The following is a 17,330-nucleotide window of genomic DNA, read 5'->3' on the forward strand; positions in this document are numbered from 1 at the left end:
CCTCTTGCCTCACCCTCTGGAGTTGCTGGGATTACATCAAATGATATCTTCTCAAAACAGATTTGGTCACATTGCTCATTTCAAAATCCTTCAGAGATGACTTCTACTGAAAAAAAAAGTTCAAGTTGCTTAACCTGGTACTTTCCCATTTGTGTCCAATATAACTTTAGAACATTACTTCCTGTACTCCCCTTATACTCCAGCCAAAATGAGCTACTCCCAGAATTGTACTTGAAGCTTTTGCCATGGGCATGGTCCTCTGGAATGTGTTCTCTGCCTTTGAACATGCTGTCTTGTCCTTTCTTTGTTTCTTTCTGTCATTTATTAATTCTAAACTAATTCATTAATTCTAAACTAAACTAATTCTAATCGACAGTTTTTCAGCCACTGGCTGTGTATGAGGGGGAAAGCAAGTAAATAAGGCAGAAGGAATTTGTTTCTCAAAGAATAGAGAATCTACAAATTTCTGAATCAATGCCAGTCTCCACAAAATAATCCTTTACTGATACCCCTGGCAGGAAGTGATGACTTCCTCCTCTCCACAGCCATAGGACAGAGAGGGAACCTCGATTATAGGATTTACCATAATCTGATTGAATTACAGTTATGGAGGCACATTTCTTATCTCTCATGCTCAGTTATGAGCTCCACTTTTTGCTGGGGACTCTAAGTAGCTCAGTATTTCACCCTCAGAATGTGTCACGCAGCACTTCTTATATAATAAGACCTCAATGAGTAACACTGGAACAACTAACTTCTTTCGGAGTCTGTGATCCTGAGAGTGAGGAGGTAAGTGGCATGCCCCACTTGCATAGGCAGTAGAGGACACACCATACACACACTATTCACATATACTTGCATTGGGTGGTTAACTTGACATTATTTTAGGCAACAGAACTGTCAGTTGACATCCAAAGTCCTGTGGCACTTTCCTTCACCCATTTAAATAGGGCACAAGGCGAGCATCTTCTCCATAGGGCTTGTTTCCTGACCTCAGAACCAGATGGATGCTATATTCTAGAATGTAATTCTAGGCTGAATTTTTTTAAAAGTATTAAAACATTTGGTTGTATTTACTCTCTTTTTGTCATATAGGTCTATGTGCTCTGACAAATGCATAGGCCTAACCACCACCACAATCAAGATACAGAACACAGATGGTCCTCGATGTATAATTTTTTGACTCCGCCATTGGTGTTAAAGCAATACATGTTCAGTACAAACCATACTTCAAATTTTGGAATTTGATCTTTTCCCAGGCTAACGATTTATGTAATATTACACTGTCTTGAGATGTTGGGCAGTAGCAGAGAACCACAGCTCCCAGTCAGCCTTGCCATTACCAGTGTGGACAACCAGTGTGCTGTGTTGCTAAGCTCTGGTGGTCAGTAGGGCAAAGTGCACTAAATGCATTTCAAATGAACCATATTTTCAGGTTATAATAGATCTATCAGGAGATATCCCCATTGTAAATCCAGGAGCACCTGCAGCCTGGTTACCTCCTAAAGAAATTCTTGACTAAGCCTTTGTCGTCAAACCCTCCTTCACTCTTACTGTTGATCCGTTTGCCACCTTCAGGTTTGTTTTCTCCAGAATATCATACAAGTATAAAGGCACACAGCTGCTTGAGTTGGGCTTCTTTGGTTAGCATATTTGGTTAGCATAGTATATTTGAAACTGTGTGCATTGATAGTTCAGTCTTCTTATTTGCAAAACAATGCTTCCTTGCATTCATGTGACTATTTATTTCCTAGTTGAGGATATATTTTTTTCCAATTTTTGGTGATTAGGAAAAGAGCCACTATAAATAGGATTTTTGTGTTAGTATAATTCTTTATTTCACCTAGTTAAATAGGAATAGAATTGCCAGGTCATATGGTAAGTGAATTTTAATTTTATTAAAAAAATGTCAAAGTATTTCCACAGTGGCTGTACCATTTTGTATCCCCACTAGCAACACAAAAGAGTTCCAGTTGCTTCACATCCTTGCCAACCCTTGGTATTGTTGGAATTGTTAGGGATTTATTTTTGTCTTTGCCCTTCCAAGCATGTAGTGCAGGACAAAAATTTACAGCTTCATAGTTTTAGAACCATAATAACTTCCCTTTCATATTAAGCCGACATTCAGTACTTCTCCTTTCCCTTTAATTGTTTTTTTGTATTATGTCTCCCACTAGACTATTGATTCTTTTATGGTAAGGAAAAAGTCTTGGTCCTATTTATCTATATGATGCTCTGCCACCCCATCCCAAGTGTAAGAATTTGCAACAATAGGCAAATAACACATTCTACTTAAGCAAATATTCCCGTATGGTCAGATTACACCAACACATTCGGTAACACAATTAATGCATCTAAAGTTTAATCTAGTATTGCCTAATTTTTTATAATATTATATTTTTAGTTGTAGTTGAACACAATACCTTTATTTTATTTGTTTATTTTTATGTGGTGCTAAGGATTGAACCCAGGGCTTTCACGTGCTAAGCAAGTGCTCTATTGCTGAACCACAACCCCAACCCTTGCCTAATTTTTAACCAATTTTAGACTATCAAAGAAATTTAAATAAAACTATACACTTTCCTCCCTTTCATTTGTTTTTCTGGGAACTTATCTAACAGTTTTATTTTTGGGATGGTGAAATATTTGATGAACTTCCTGTACTCATACAAAAGACAAGATTTTTTTTTACTAGTACATAAGAGATCATAAGATCATTTTTATTTATTTATTTTACAAATTTGATTCATTTAAATGTGCTTTCTAGGTGAGAGAGAGAAAGTTGCAATTGCAGGGTACTTGCCCTGTAAACATAAGCTATCAAGTTATTTGGGATTTAAAAAAAAAAAAGAGGTTGAGAGTCACTGAAAAGACATTTTTTAAAATAGAAAAATCCTCTGAAGATGCCCAGGCCAGCCCCCCATTCACTGTATGAACTCTGGCTCCAGCATCTGGTTGGATGCCTCCATCATTGGTGAGCGTGGCATTTTAGACAGCACCAGTGTGGACATCCTGACTAGCAAGGATTTCCAAACAAAACAAAGAAATAAGAGAAACACTGGGATGCAGCATCTTTCTAACCGAGCTTGCACTTTTCTATAACATTGCATTATAAGGAACTTCTGTGGCACCTACAGAAATCTAAAAATGGAGTCAGGAATCTACTGTGGCAGAGAATACCTTTGTCACCACATCACTTAGCCAGGTGCCATGTGCTGTATGATACATACAAGGAAAAGAGGCACTGGGTGATTTAGGTGACATCAGTCTTGGAACTTTGTAGCTACTCCTTCTGTAACTTCAGTTTTTGAACAGAAATAAACCAATGATGTACAGTTGTATATAGAAGAAAATTGTTGGAGACTGTAGAAGTCTATAGAAAAAAAAAAACCTCTTAAATGCAATCCATGAACAGAATGGATTATGAATCCTTCAGTATTCAGTGTTCATAGGTTTCTAGTAGAACTCAAGTGCAAGGGACTTCTTGATATATTGTCACTGGCTAGCTTCTCTGGTGGTTTTGTAGGGGTCAGCTTAGGTCGGCTGAAAACACATTCCCAGAATTCTCTTTCCTAAATGGTTCTTCATTACAGCTGGCTCCTAGGGAAATTTACATGAGGTTTGGAAGGTAGCAGGAAAACAGCAGTGCTATGCTCGGAAGGTCTGTGTGGCACAACAAGTTCTGCTCTCCGACCTCTGGCTCACCTGGTCTGTGACAGATATCAGCCAGGCTGCTGGACTATTGCCTCCCACCAGGTCTCTCCTTTGGCTTCTGAGCCAGGTGCGTGAACAGCTTTGCAGTGCAGAGTGCCAGATCCTACGGTGCTCTGGGTCACTGACTTTGGAGGAGGCATGACTCAAACACAGGTTCTGGTTTGTCGTTATGGGTTTCAGTTTGTCTTACAGGTTTGTTGGTCCTTGTTTGGCTCCCATTCAAATCCAGCTTTGATTTTCAACCAGCTCTACTAACTTATGATGACATCAGGGCCAACAGTAAATGCAAAAGCAACCACAGAGCTCCCACAATTGTGTACGGTTTAGAACTTACAATAAACGCATTATTTCATATCACTATTTATATTCCCTGATAATGGCTTCCATCAAATCCTTCCTATTCGGAGTATACTTGATTACAAATATTCTTTTGTATATACCTTTTAAAAAGTTATGGTGATATGAAATGAAATGGTACTAATTTACTGAGCCTAAGTACATGATTTTATTTACCTTGTTTTTGAGATAGAGGCTTGAATATGCTCTTTTGCCTAATTCCCTTCAAAATCAATAGGCTGGGAATTGGGAGTTTGGTCTATGACCTGAGAAAAATACAAAACTCATTTGAACTGTTGTGCAATAATTAAAGTTAAAAATCACCTGAGCTCACTAGCTCTTTCTTGAAATAGTCTTAATGTTATGATACTTGGACAGTTGTGTTTACTTATAATAAAATTTAAACATTAAAAATTTGAAAGCAATTTCAACTGATCAACTTTTATTACAAGGTATTGCAGTGAGAGTAAATAAATATTGCTATTGAGAGATTCAAGTTCTTTGTTTAAATTCTTCATTTTTTACTTAATTTTCTAAGATTTTATGGTCCTTAAAGGCAGGGATACCTGTTTTATTTTTAATCTTTACATCCACCCATATTAGCACACACATAAGTCCGTACTGAGTATCAATTGAACTAAGTAAAAAACAAATTTAGGCTTCCTGTTTTTTACAGAAAAGAAAAGAGCAGCAAAGAATGAGCAAACAACCACAACCAACTGCATCCTCTCATGCTGTTCTCACTATTATATAGAAACTCCAGCAGGAAACCACAGCTATATCCTTTTCACCAATTCAAAGCTCATGAATTGCTGGCAAGCATAAAACAGATATATTGACATTACATAGGTACTTGTGACAGTTTAACTTACTATACTTTAAAAACATTTAGCAACGTTTTTCAAAGACAAAAATCCCCCCCCCCCAGTATAAAAATAATAGTAATACTTTCATCACTTGTTTTGGCATAAATTATATGAAAAAACAATAAGTACTAATGAAACTTGATTCCCCTTCTCAATGTAGCTGATTTTTAAAAAACCCCAAATACTGACAAGTGTTGAAATTCCTTATTTGACTCAGACTTGTAAAAAACTGCTAACTGATAAAAGACATATTACCCTCTATCCTCAAATCATGAAAATACTAATCTTTTCCCTTTTGCACTTAAAATGACCCAAGAATTAGATATTTCTATCTATGAAAAGTAGAAACCCCATTTGTCTTTTCTCATGTATAATCTCATTCAGAATGTGCAGCAACACATGTTTTAAATTTGTAATATGAACCTCAATAATGCTTTTTATCAATGAAGAGACTTTCTACTGAAGAACTCTTAATCATCCGGGAAGGACAAAGGAAAGATTATGGCAGAAGTCCAGGGCTTTCAAGGACTTTTGCTTCAATGTGAATAACAGACACGCATTCTCATTTAACAAAGGAAGAAGGGAAAGGCATAGAACTCTGTTGCTTTCCTACACGCCCATGTTACTGAGTATGTAAACTTTCTGGACAACGATTGTTTAATAAATTCATTTGTGAATGAATTAAAACATACATGCTTGGCAGTGATGAGAGAGGGAGGTAAGAAAGGTGTAACTTGTAAAAAAAAAAAAAAGCTGAAGATTTCTCAACTAGAAAATGTGCCCAAAATTAAGGGGTGTTAAGAAAGAGAGAGAGAGAGAGAGAGAGAGAGAGAGAGAGAGAGAGAGAGAGAGAGAGAAGAGGGAAGTCAGGAAGAAAGAAAAAAAGGGGGTGGGGGAGAAATGCAAGGTTATGGGGGAAAAAAAGGAAGAGGCAATTAGAGCTAAATTGATTGTAGGAATTTTTGGCTTCACTGTCTCATTTGTAGAGAGAACCTGAAGTGCCTTCGGCAATGACCTGACTCTGTACCACTTTCATAGACTGTGACATCTGTTTACCACTTCCATGAGTTTTGCCTTCTGTGCTCCTTATCTAAACTATTTTTTTTACTTAATATTTTTCATCAAACTGACATTAACTGATGCCCCAGTTAAAAATACCCACCTAGTACTGAGAAATAATATCTATGAAATTATGGGGCTGTTGTGACAGTTGTATATGTTTTCATAGCACATATTTTTAAAAGTGTATTTTTACATTTACTCTCAGCATATTTCCATATTAAAATAAAGACATAAGCAATAAGTCAATCTGTGTACTACATAAGATCATGTCACAAGTCATTGTTGAAAATCTCCTGGCCTTTGAAAAGCAATGCCCTTCACTTTGGTACCTCTTGGAACAAAGAATTCGGATTTTGAAATGACACAGGGTAGCAAAGACATTCTAGAAAAATGACAAGGACCCAGTTAGTAAGACTAATGCCTAAGGATGACTTCTCTTCAATTTTTTTAACTAGAAAAAAATCAATTTCTTATTAGAGAACTAAAAAGAAAAAAAAGAAGCAGAAATTATGACTTTCAAAAATAGTGAATTATTATCTTCAAAACGGTCACAGATAGGTATATTTATCCTCCTATCAAGTACTATTCATACATTAGAACTATGGTTTTAAGATAAAATTTGTCTTAGATGGGTCTCCTGTGCCTTTTATTCTGTCTTCAATTTTCAACTAGAACACTTAGCTCTAAGCTATCAGAGGGAATTGCTTAACTTTCATAAGTAAATGAATGTCTATGATTAAAACATCAATCACGGAAACACTAGTTCTATAAATAGTTTCTGAGTACAAAGTCCATAGATAGAGTTAAACAAAAACACATGCCTGGTTTTATTGTGGATGTGTGTGTGCACGTGTACATCCACGTGTGTGTGTGTGTGTGTGTGCCCACTATGCATGATGCATGTGACTGTACAAAATCTACTTACTTTTTCTTTTGAGAAACAAAGAAATGTTGTTTGCTGAACATGTGTGTTACCTGGATATTTTGATAAAATTTATGTTTGTCAATTTTATTGCCTAAACAATGATTTATAGAGTTTTAAGTTAAAATGCTTGCCCTTGAACATGTCCTGTTTGTTTAAAAAATGTCCTATGTCTGATTTAGAAGCTTTCACATTTGTTTTTAAAGCAACATGAAAACAGATCCAAGACAGAAGAGAGCAGTTCATAAAATCCTGCCTATGCCTCTTGTTTTGACCAGTGTTATTATTATTATTTTTTTTAATCACTGCCACTCCACAGAATACTACATGTGGCATAGAAAAACTTGTGGCCTTTGCAGTTGGATGACTTGAAATTTACTCACAGCTCTGTCAACTACTTTCAGTGAGATCTTGGGAAAGTTATTTAATGCTTCCTCATTTCTAAAATTGGAATAGTACAAACCTTATAGATTTCTTTGAATAAAACATGGTAGTTTAGTGGAATGCCATGAGCAAGGGGGGCCTGAAGAACGAAGTTTTGAAAGAGTTCTACAGATCTGTAGTTCATCTGTCACCCACTGTTCTGGAAAGCAGGTGGATAAAGCCAAATGAGCTGTCTTATGTCCTATAACCAAAGCAGCAAAGTGCCCAAGCGATGCCCACTAGCCTCCTGCTCCCTCTTTATCCCTTTTACGCCTCCTTCACCATGTGTTTGGTTGTTTTTTCTCTACAATTGGGGGATCCTATCCCTTCTTATTTTTCCTGAGCCACTAACCTTCTGGGCTACAAGGCTAAGAGGTTCTCCTCCCAGTTGGGGTAAATATAGAGATGGAATCACTCACCAGGCATTCCGGAGGCATGAATTACTACATGAACTTCCAGGTCATGGCCCTGGAGAGAAGGACCACAAAAGAGTTATGAGCAACTCTTCAGGGAAAAAAGATAGCAAGAGAGACTGGGGCACTTCAAAAAGCAGCCATGGAAACTGTTGGGTATTTTCAGCATCCTGGTCTGGTCCACCCGCCAATAATGAGGATTCAAGATCATCCCCCAAGGGTGGAGGTGATCCCTGAGAGTCCAAGCAAACATCTCAACCCACAGCCCTTAAACAGTGTTGAAACACACTCATGTATCACAAATAATTTATGACAATGATAAAGAATCAGTGACAGCCAAACATTTCTTAAGGGAATAATTTAGAGTTTTCTCAAATGTCTGTTATCCTAACTTCCTAACATCATTATTTCTGTGATAATGTCACTCTCACTCATCTCACTCAGAGATGTTTTCTTGAACTGAGAAAAACTGGGGGATGAAGTTACACTGAGGTTCTAGCAAATTCATGAGGAAGGAATTTCATGTAAGTGGACGAGCTGCCGGTAGAAATGCCTGAGATTTCTTCATCATATACCTGCCTCGTCTTTGTCACTTCATCTGCTCTGTTTCTTACTTGTTTTTAGCAGAATGAAGCAAAAAAAACACGTGTGTTGGAGGATTTATTTTTTATAGCATTAAGAATAGGATGAGAAGGACTTCTAGTTTTCAGGGTGGCCTAGCTGGAAGAAAGAAACCCAGGTGTGGCGAGCAGGTGGTAAAGCTCAGGAGGAGGGGAAATGAAGCTGAATGACTGGGGCCTACAGGAAGGAAGCGAGCCCATGGGGGTGGGCAGTAGTGTCAGAGGAGGGACCCTTGTTTGTCTACAGGGGAATTCCTTCAGATCCTCACCAGGAAAACTGCCCATTCTAACTTTGATGAGTCATATTTATTAATAAGTTTATTCCGATAGCCTGGGAATTACTTAAGCATTCAGACTATGTTTTATTCAACTTTGAATCCCTAGCTCATGGCACAAGGTTTATTGAACATGTCCAGTGCTCAGTACAGATTTACTAAATGATCCAAGGAATACGCCTTCCTTAAATCAGGGCCTCCTGCCAGCCATACTTCAAATTATATACATCATCTTCTAAATAAATTCCTATTTCTAGTTGGAGAAATGCTTCTCTAATTCTTAAAGCAGAAGGAACCCTCAAGCCAATCCAATTCAGGTCATTAAATCTGACCATCCCTGAGACTTAAGACTCCCAACTCAAAAGCCACAAACCCCAGAGGGATGATCTTTTAAAAAATCCTTTATTATAGTTTTGTAACATCAAAATAACCACCAGGGGAACGGAAGAATAGTTTCCTTATCAAAGTAGAGAAGTTTCAGTGTAAGTAAATTTGTGTTATTTAAAAATCATAAGTAAAACTAAGTTAAAAAAAAGCAAGAAAGGAAATGACTTTATCCCTAAAGACCTTTGGCACCACGGTCCTTTATACATTATCAACACATTTTATATATTATCAACATTCATCATTTAACAAGGAAATGCCACTCTCCAAAGAAAGCACGGAGTTAAGGTAGCACTGTGTCCTCTGTTAGCTTCAATTGATACTATTCTCAGCGCTGTCTTCTCCAAGCGAAGCTGTTGAGGCACCCGCCACTTAAGGATTAATAATTAGATGAGAGGATGTTTTTAGAAGTAAAGTAGGAGGCACGATGTGGGGGTGGCACGCGGTGAAGCGTGCGCGGGGAAGGAAAGTGGCAGCAGAAGTTGAGAAAGAAGGAGAGATTTCAGAGAGCTCTCTCTACTGAAGACATGGGCTTGAGTTTTGCATCTCAGAAGGACATTTGTCTTCATTTGCAGCACAAATAAATCAACCCTGACACTGAAGTAGTCACTTCATTTTTAGCCATATTAAAAAAGCAGTTTTTCACAGTCCAGGGGCCAGACCCTGTAGTGATCTGACTACCTCCAAGAACGGCTGTGCATGCAGCGGGCTGCCATCACTGGATGAGCTTTTTACAGCTGTCCACACATAGCCACAAACTGAGATAGGAGTCGACAGTACTCCTGAAGATTTAGCTCAACTGCTACTCTTGCTGAATACAATGCAGTATTAATTGAAAGACTGGACTTTCAGGAGGCTATGCAAGTTGGGTATGTATGGAAAGAGCTGTATATAAAGATACGGTGCACTTAAAACTGTGTAAAGCAATTCAATGTAAAATCTTACTCATGGGTCCTTAAGGTGAAGAAAAAAAATAAATCATTGTTAAAACAGTTAATATTTTTTACATTTGCCACATACCGGGCAGTAAAAAGTAAGCAAACAAACAAAAACTTCACTATTCTGCTGCTAACAGACCAGTTCAACTCAATTTGTAGCGATGGAACTTTCTACATATTTGACTGATGGAAACTTTTTAGGCAAAGTTATTATTTATGGGACTTAACTGTATTCAGTACAATTCTCTCTGCTTTGTAGGGAACACATCAATTTCATGAGTACAGTCATAGAATTTTAGAACTTGATGGTACTTACAGAACACCTAGTCCAGAATTCACAAGCTCAATACCTATGGGTTCTAGCTATGCAACAGTATTTTTGAAGACACAGAGTACAAGGGACCCACGCAAAGCCTCAAGGTCAAAGAGACCACAGGGAGAAATAGGGTCAGCAGTGAAGCTACTGTGTAGCACTTAACTGTGGTTCCATTCCATCCTAGAGAATGTGGGCCAGGGTTTCATTGTACAACAGATTTTCTGATTTTTAAATATTGGCTTAATTGCACATAAATTCCTGCAGGCCAAGGTTTTCTTGTTGGGCCCACAGATTGCCAGTTTTCGGTTTCTGAGCTGGTATATACATTCCCAAACCTGAAATCCTGGCAGATTAAACCAAGGGTACCAAGTCTCTCAGATGCTTGTGGCAAAGATCTGTTCTGTTCTGAGAATTCCCATGTGTAGACAGGAAATGGTTCCCCATGTGAAAGGGGATTATAAAGTCACCCCCCGCCCCTTAATCACAGCTCAGCCCCTGACCCTGACATTGACAGATTTCTGCTCTCTGACTGCTTTCAGAACATGTTCGACATGAAAACAAGAACAATTCTTCACACCCATTTGTAATAAGAAATTTTTACTCATCCAAGGATGCAGGTGAAAATGTGTTCTCATTTACTAGCTTTACCTCTGATTAAAGTTCTTATTAGCAATCAAAATTCTAGTTGCTCCATTTTGGCCTGCATTTTTCAAGCAGAAATAGTTTATAGAATAATCCAAGGAAAGCCATGCTTAAAGAACAACGCAACTAAGTGTAAATAAAAAATTCATGCTATGTATGAAACAGTTTTATATATGGGTCCTAAGAATCATGGAGGGTTTGCTGAAATAATGGAGTTTTAATACATGTTTGAGTAGATTGAGAAATTAATTTAGAAGGAAGAAATGAGAACTTTAAAATGACATAATGGCAAACTTAAAAGTGGAACCTACATTGAACCAAATACATTTTGCATTTTAAAATAGTTTTAAAAAGTCTATCATGGGAAAGCACATTATAACATGGAATAAAAATGAAAAAAAATAAACCTATATTATATTTCATATCCCTGTCCTACAGAGCCATAATTCAGAGTAAAAACCCAGAGGCAATGCAAAATTCTGAATCTTAATAATATTTGACATCTTAGACTTACTAAGACAGACATACAGGCACAGGCTATTACATTTTAGAAAAAACTTCAACTCAGGAAATGTAGTTAACACAAACACTTTACTCCCTCAAGGGTTTCATTTAACTAAAGTTGTACATTAAAAAGACAGAGAAGAGTCTCCCATTGACAAAATATGGTTATTTTAATTTTGGCCTATTTAGAAATCAATATCCCTGAAAAACAATCAAGAATCTAACAGCATAAAGTATGTGATTATTCCCCATAAACTATATCTCCCACTTTGATGCGCTATTTGTAACTCATGGTTAAAAAAGGATTTTTCCGAAACTCTTTTTTCTCTACAAAATTACTAGATGCAAATGTGATTTTTTTAAGGAGCCTTGGAGATCTCTGTCCAGCTGTCTGTTACTGAATTAGTAACATAGCTGAGGTCCCTGGAGATGCCTGTGACTTGGTAGGTTTTTATTCTCCAGGTTTTGGGTCCCCCCATTCCCCAGGGGTTTTAATTGTGCAAGAGTTACAGATTGTAAATCTTAATTAATCCAATCTTCTTGTCAGATGCTCAGGTATCCATTCTGTTTAGAATCCAAGACTTAGAAATTTTAAGTAGAATCAGTGTGTATGTATAAGAACCTGTCTTGCTTCAGATCACCCAGCTGATTCCTGCAATGTTTCTGCCACATCAGACCCTTGAGACAGAGATGGAGATGACTGCACTGTCATTTGGAAGAATATACCACACTGACTCTCAATTTGGAGGAAGGATGCATAAGTTACTTGATTCTCCTTCCATCCCCACGGAGGTTCTCTGAGGTCTTGTTCCTGTTCTCATTATCTGAGAAACAGTGAAGAATTAGCAAGAGGAATTCTGGATTTTAGCACCTGCTGCAACAGTGACTTAGAATAAGTTATTAAGTTCCCAGGAATTCATCTGAAACCATTTTATTTCCCTGTAAATAAAGGCATGGACTTCAAGATAGTGTACACATCTGGCTGTCAGAATCCTTTTGGGACCTCTAAAAATACAGATTTCTAAACTTCCCTCCAGATTTGGATTTGGATTTGAATTCAAGAGGTCAATTGCATTTAACCTATGGCCAAGGATCAGTTATTAGTGCCTGCTAGTAATAATTTGGACCCCCTATTTTGCTGCTAACTTTAAAATAAAGGCAAGAATCAAATTACAGGCATGAAAAATTAGAAAGCTGTTACTGTGCTGCCAACTCCAATATGCCCAGTTAAAAAGCTGTGAGTAATTTTCTCTCTGGCAGTCAAGACAGTAAGTAATTTAAACTGTAAGAAACACGTGTGCGCACACACATACACAGACACACACACACACATACACACGTCTTTCCAATTCAAATGCAACCTTTTCATGTTTTTATTATTTCAAACTTGACTCTTATGCCAAAAAGTTAGATTATCACTAATTGAAACACTCTGATGTGGAAAAGGAAGTTGAAAGAAAGAGGTGTCCAGGATATGTGTGTGTGGATGCAAATTTCTGTATTTGACTGCTGTCCAAATCAACTAATTCAAGTCAATGAGTCTAACTGGCACTGTTCTTCTGGTTAAAGGTATAGTTTCATTCAAGGGTATCAACATCACCATATTGAGAAAGCCAATAAAGTTTTCAGAAGCACAAAGACTTTCTTCTGATTTTGTCTTCTCAAAATAATTATTAGGCTACCTATGGCAAAACACAAGGATGCTCATTTCTTAAAAAATATATATAAGCACATTTAAATATTTAAGAAGATGGACAAGTCATAGAACAATTGAAAGAAAGAAAACATGGTAGATGCTCCTCTTCCCTTTGGGATGCATAGCCCAGTGACCTGCACATACTCATAGGGCAGTCAGTGCCTTGCAGAGGACTTTGCCTCTATCAAGTTTTCCTGGGAGGAAGTTTGTTAAAGAGAATAGGATGGTCACCTGAGCACCCTTTCACCCTCTGTGACAGTGACTGTAGTTGTGTTCTGAGAAATGAAATTATCTTGCTGCAATGCCGTGTATGTCGTAACTTCAACAGTTCAACTATCAAATTCAACTAAATTAAGGTTCAACCAGTAAATGATTGCAAAAGAATGAAAAAGATGGCAGGACATAACAGATTGATGATGTTATAACCATTCCAGCCATATTTTCTTGAAGCAGCAGGATTAGGAAGAGAAATCTTAGATATAAAATAATTAACAACTCTTTAAAAACGAGATTACATATACAGAAATAGAGACTAAAACAATAGTGGGAGCAGGGAGGAAAAGAGGAGAAGCAAGTCAAAAGACATGAAGCAATAGATATGTAGGAGGAACATCTAAAGGTCTAATGTACAACACTAGGACTATAGCTAAAAATAGTGTATCACAGGGCTGAGGCTGTAGCTCACTGATTGAGTGTTTGCTTCACAGGTGTGAGGCACTGGGTTCATTCCTCAGCACCACATAAAAATAAATACATGAAAAGATATTGAATCAATTTACAACTAAAAATATTTTTTAAAATAGTGTATAGCATCATGATTTCTGTTAGCAAATGAGTAGATTATAATTACTCTTGCCGTTGATGGTAGACTGGGGGTAAGGGTATGAAGAATGGGGTGAGAAATGGGTAATTATGGGAGATGATGGATAGGTTGATTTGTTTAACCATAGTTACTATAGTAACTAGGTATATCTACATGTATATCACATCTTATTGTATACCTTAAATAGGCATAACTTATTAAATTTATTAAAAATAATAGCAACCATTGAGTAATATTTCAGTCTAAACAGAAATTTCACTACCATTATCTACTCCAACTTGATAATCACTTTTTCTCCAAATGATTCTTAAAGCTACCTCCCACTACCCACTTCATTTTTTGCTGTCTCTTATTATGTCACCACCCCTTCCTCAGTGCCCAACTAGATCCAGCCATCATTCATAAACTAGCTCAAGTTCCCCCTCATTCCTGAAGTTTTGCAGACCAATTCAGTCCCTGAGGAGCTTGCTCTCGGACTTTACTGGAATGCATTTCATAAGACACAGTCTTGCCTTTTTCAGTGAAGCAACTTTGCTTTTCAGAATATTGCATAAATACTTGTGGATCTGAAGTCCTGATAAATTGTTGGCATCTTGCAAAGTAGCAGCATCTCTTCTTTGTGTCATTTAAAGCAGTAGCCTTTGGACTTTCTGGAACATGATGGTTATAATAGGATATATATATTTTATATCACGGTCCATTACGTACCACATATAAGTACTTAATTTTAAAATTCCCATGAATAGTACTTATTCTTTTATGCTGTCTTACCTTATTATATTGGGGAAGGGTCCTGGGGTATGAACCCAGGGGTGCTTACCATGAACTACATCTCCAGTCCTTTTTATTAATCTTACTTTTTGAGACAGGATCTTGCTAAGTTGCTGAGGCTGGCCTTGACATTGTGATTTTCCAGCCTCAGCTTTCTAAGTTGTTGAGATTACAGGCATGCACCACCACACCTGGCTCTTTCTTGTATTTAAAAAACAAATGCTAATCATAGTCACTGACTTCACAATGGCTCGAGACCTGCAGTTTTAAAAATGCCGTACCAGAAGGGCATTTATTGATTACTATGGAATTGTTATAGCCATTTCTCTCACTTAAAAATTATTTAAAAATTATATGTGGCCATTGGGCTCTTTAAGTAATACTCCCAATTTAGTTGTTTGTTCATTCAGTGTTTCATGCCTTGGTGCATTTGCTTTTTCCAGTTTTCTAGAACAAGTAAATGCTTGGTATATACAATTTCCCATCTTTTCCCCTATACACTCTTATTATAAAATAAGATTCTCTGCATTTCTAAATTTCATTTCTATAAAACTCAAATTTCCTTTCCCTCATAATCTCTTTGACTTTCACAATGTGCAAAGTGGGTCAGACATTTCATGGATGAAGTCAATGAGACTCAATTATGACTTACTCAGGAACATTTTTCTTCTTTAATAGGTGATTATAAATCAAGGTAAATATGGTTTGTAGATATTTGAAGGATATGAATTTGGATCATTGGAACCATAAAAAGCCTGAATATGTATGCATTTACTTCACCTCTTCAGAGCCAAAGGTTTACTGACCAGATGAGGTGCTGCCCGCTGGACTCATAGGTAGATCCTGTCTTCCTCTCCATCCTCAACTTTCTACCTTTATGTACTCGTGTTTATTTGTTTGGTTTTCTGTTCTTCATGATTCTGGAGATTGAACCTAGGGTCTCACATATGCTAGGGAAGCACTTTACCACTGAACTACTTCCCCAGAACTTTTTATTTTAAATTTTGAAACAGGGTCTTGCTAAATTGACCAGACTGGCCTTGAACTTGGAATTCTCCTGCTTCAGCCTCCTGAGTGGCTGGAATTACCAGCATACATCACCACACCCAGCTCACATTTTTTTTTTAATAACTTAGAGCTCCTTGTTTTTCTGGGACTCTGAATATTTTGCCCTCGCTTGTTCACCTGGTGAGTTCCTCTCATCCTTCAGAGCCACTGTAGATTTGTCTTGTTCTCTCTACCTTCATAATCTGTTTTCTTTAGCACCTTGCAATAGCATGTAACTAGCTCTTACTATCAGTCTCCCCCTCAAGTTTTGTAGGATGAAGCTATGTCTTGTTCATTCTTTTATTCTACATTCAAGGGCCATGTTCAATTCAAGAAAAATACATGTGGAATGCATGAATGAAAATTGTTTGGCTGAGTGAATGAATGAGGGCACTGAGGCCACATGCAGCTGCCACAGAAAGAGCTCCAGAGCAAGTTTGGAACTAAAATTGTGTGTCCTCACTGTTTGAGGCCAGTATTTTATGATTTTGTAATTCCATCACCAATATATCAGTGTTTCCCTGTAGGCTGCAGAGTTTGTGACTAGCAATTCAAACAGTGAGAGATAAATGGATCTAAATATATTCTTTCAAGTTTATTTGGGGCATAATCAAGAAAATGTTGCAGGAACAAATAATTAAGTGTATTGGGCAAGTCCTTAGAGGCAATTAAAACACTCAGATTTCAAAACAGCTTGCTGGAATCTCCCCTCCCTTCCAATTGAGACTGATTTGGTCACATACTGCTTCAGTTCTACACTCTGTATGTGAAGCTGATGCACTAGTGATTTGATTCTTATCATTTTCATAAGTCTAGTTAGTGATGAGGTGAAGCCTCACCACAATCCAACACAATGTCCACATTTCTCTATGAGTTCATCTGCTTTGTGTCCAAAATAAATTTCTACCATATCATATTCTAGACCATGACAGCAATCACTACTTTTTTCTCTGTGAATCAACAGTACATCCCATCCCCCAAAACACCTACAAACTTGGGGGGAAAAAGACTCTTTCCAAAGAACATTCTCTTATGCAAACTCTGGCCATTTGGGGATAGCAATAGAGAAGATTTTATTCTTTGTACTGTGACTCACGTATCTTTATTCCCACAATTATTACTTAAGGCAGGTCAATGGTGAACACAATGGAAAAGAAAGAATAGTTTCTAACTGGAAAATAAGCACATTCAGAAGTACATTCAAAGCATTATCAAAGTAAAATATGCAGCAGCACCAACAGGAGCAAACAAAAGCCCACGCAAGAGATGTGTAAATATTTCATGAAGCTGAGCCTTAATCAACTCTCTCTCCAAATCTTTCTGGTGTTGTAAACACTTCAGTTTCTTCCAGTCCCACCATGACCCAGATTCCTTGCAAAAATAAAAAAAAAAAACAAAAAACACAGACCAATGGATCATTAATAAATGTGTTGTGAAAAATATTTAAATCGAGCATATCCAGGCACAGTTTTAACTGGAGGAAGAAGACACTTTAATAAAAGGTGGCTGCTACTTTAGTGACTACTCAGAGCTTGGTTTCTCCCCTCCCCCTTCAAGTCTTCTCTCCCCCTCCCCCCT

The 17,330-nt window shown here is 37.4% G+C and overlaps 1 protein-coding gene across 2 annotated transcripts in view; it reads right to left on the reverse strand.

The window, feature by feature from the left end:
• The window catches only part of Gprin3 (GPRIN family member 3), a 59,120-nt gene that overhangs the window by 39,946 nt on the left and 1,844 nt on the right, over positions 1–17,330 (reverse strand). The window contains exon 2 of one of the 2 annotated variants that reach the window (XM_048813616.1): positions 7,743–7,791. The exons of the other annotated variant lie outside the window; for it this stretch is intronic. The gene's annotated coding sequence lies outside the window, so the exon portion shown is untranslated. The remainder of the gene's footprint in view (positions 1–7,742; positions 7,792–17,330) is intronic. 2 annotated transcript variants of the gene reach the window in all.

The sequence above is a fragment of the Marmota marmota genome, unplaced genomic scaffold, assembly GCF_001458135.2.
Source record: "Marmota marmota marmota unplaced genomic scaffold, marMar, whole genome shotgun sequence".
In the NCBI taxonomy this organism is placed as follows: Eukaryota; Metazoa; Chordata; class Mammalia; order Rodentia; family Sciuridae; genus Marmota; species Marmota marmota.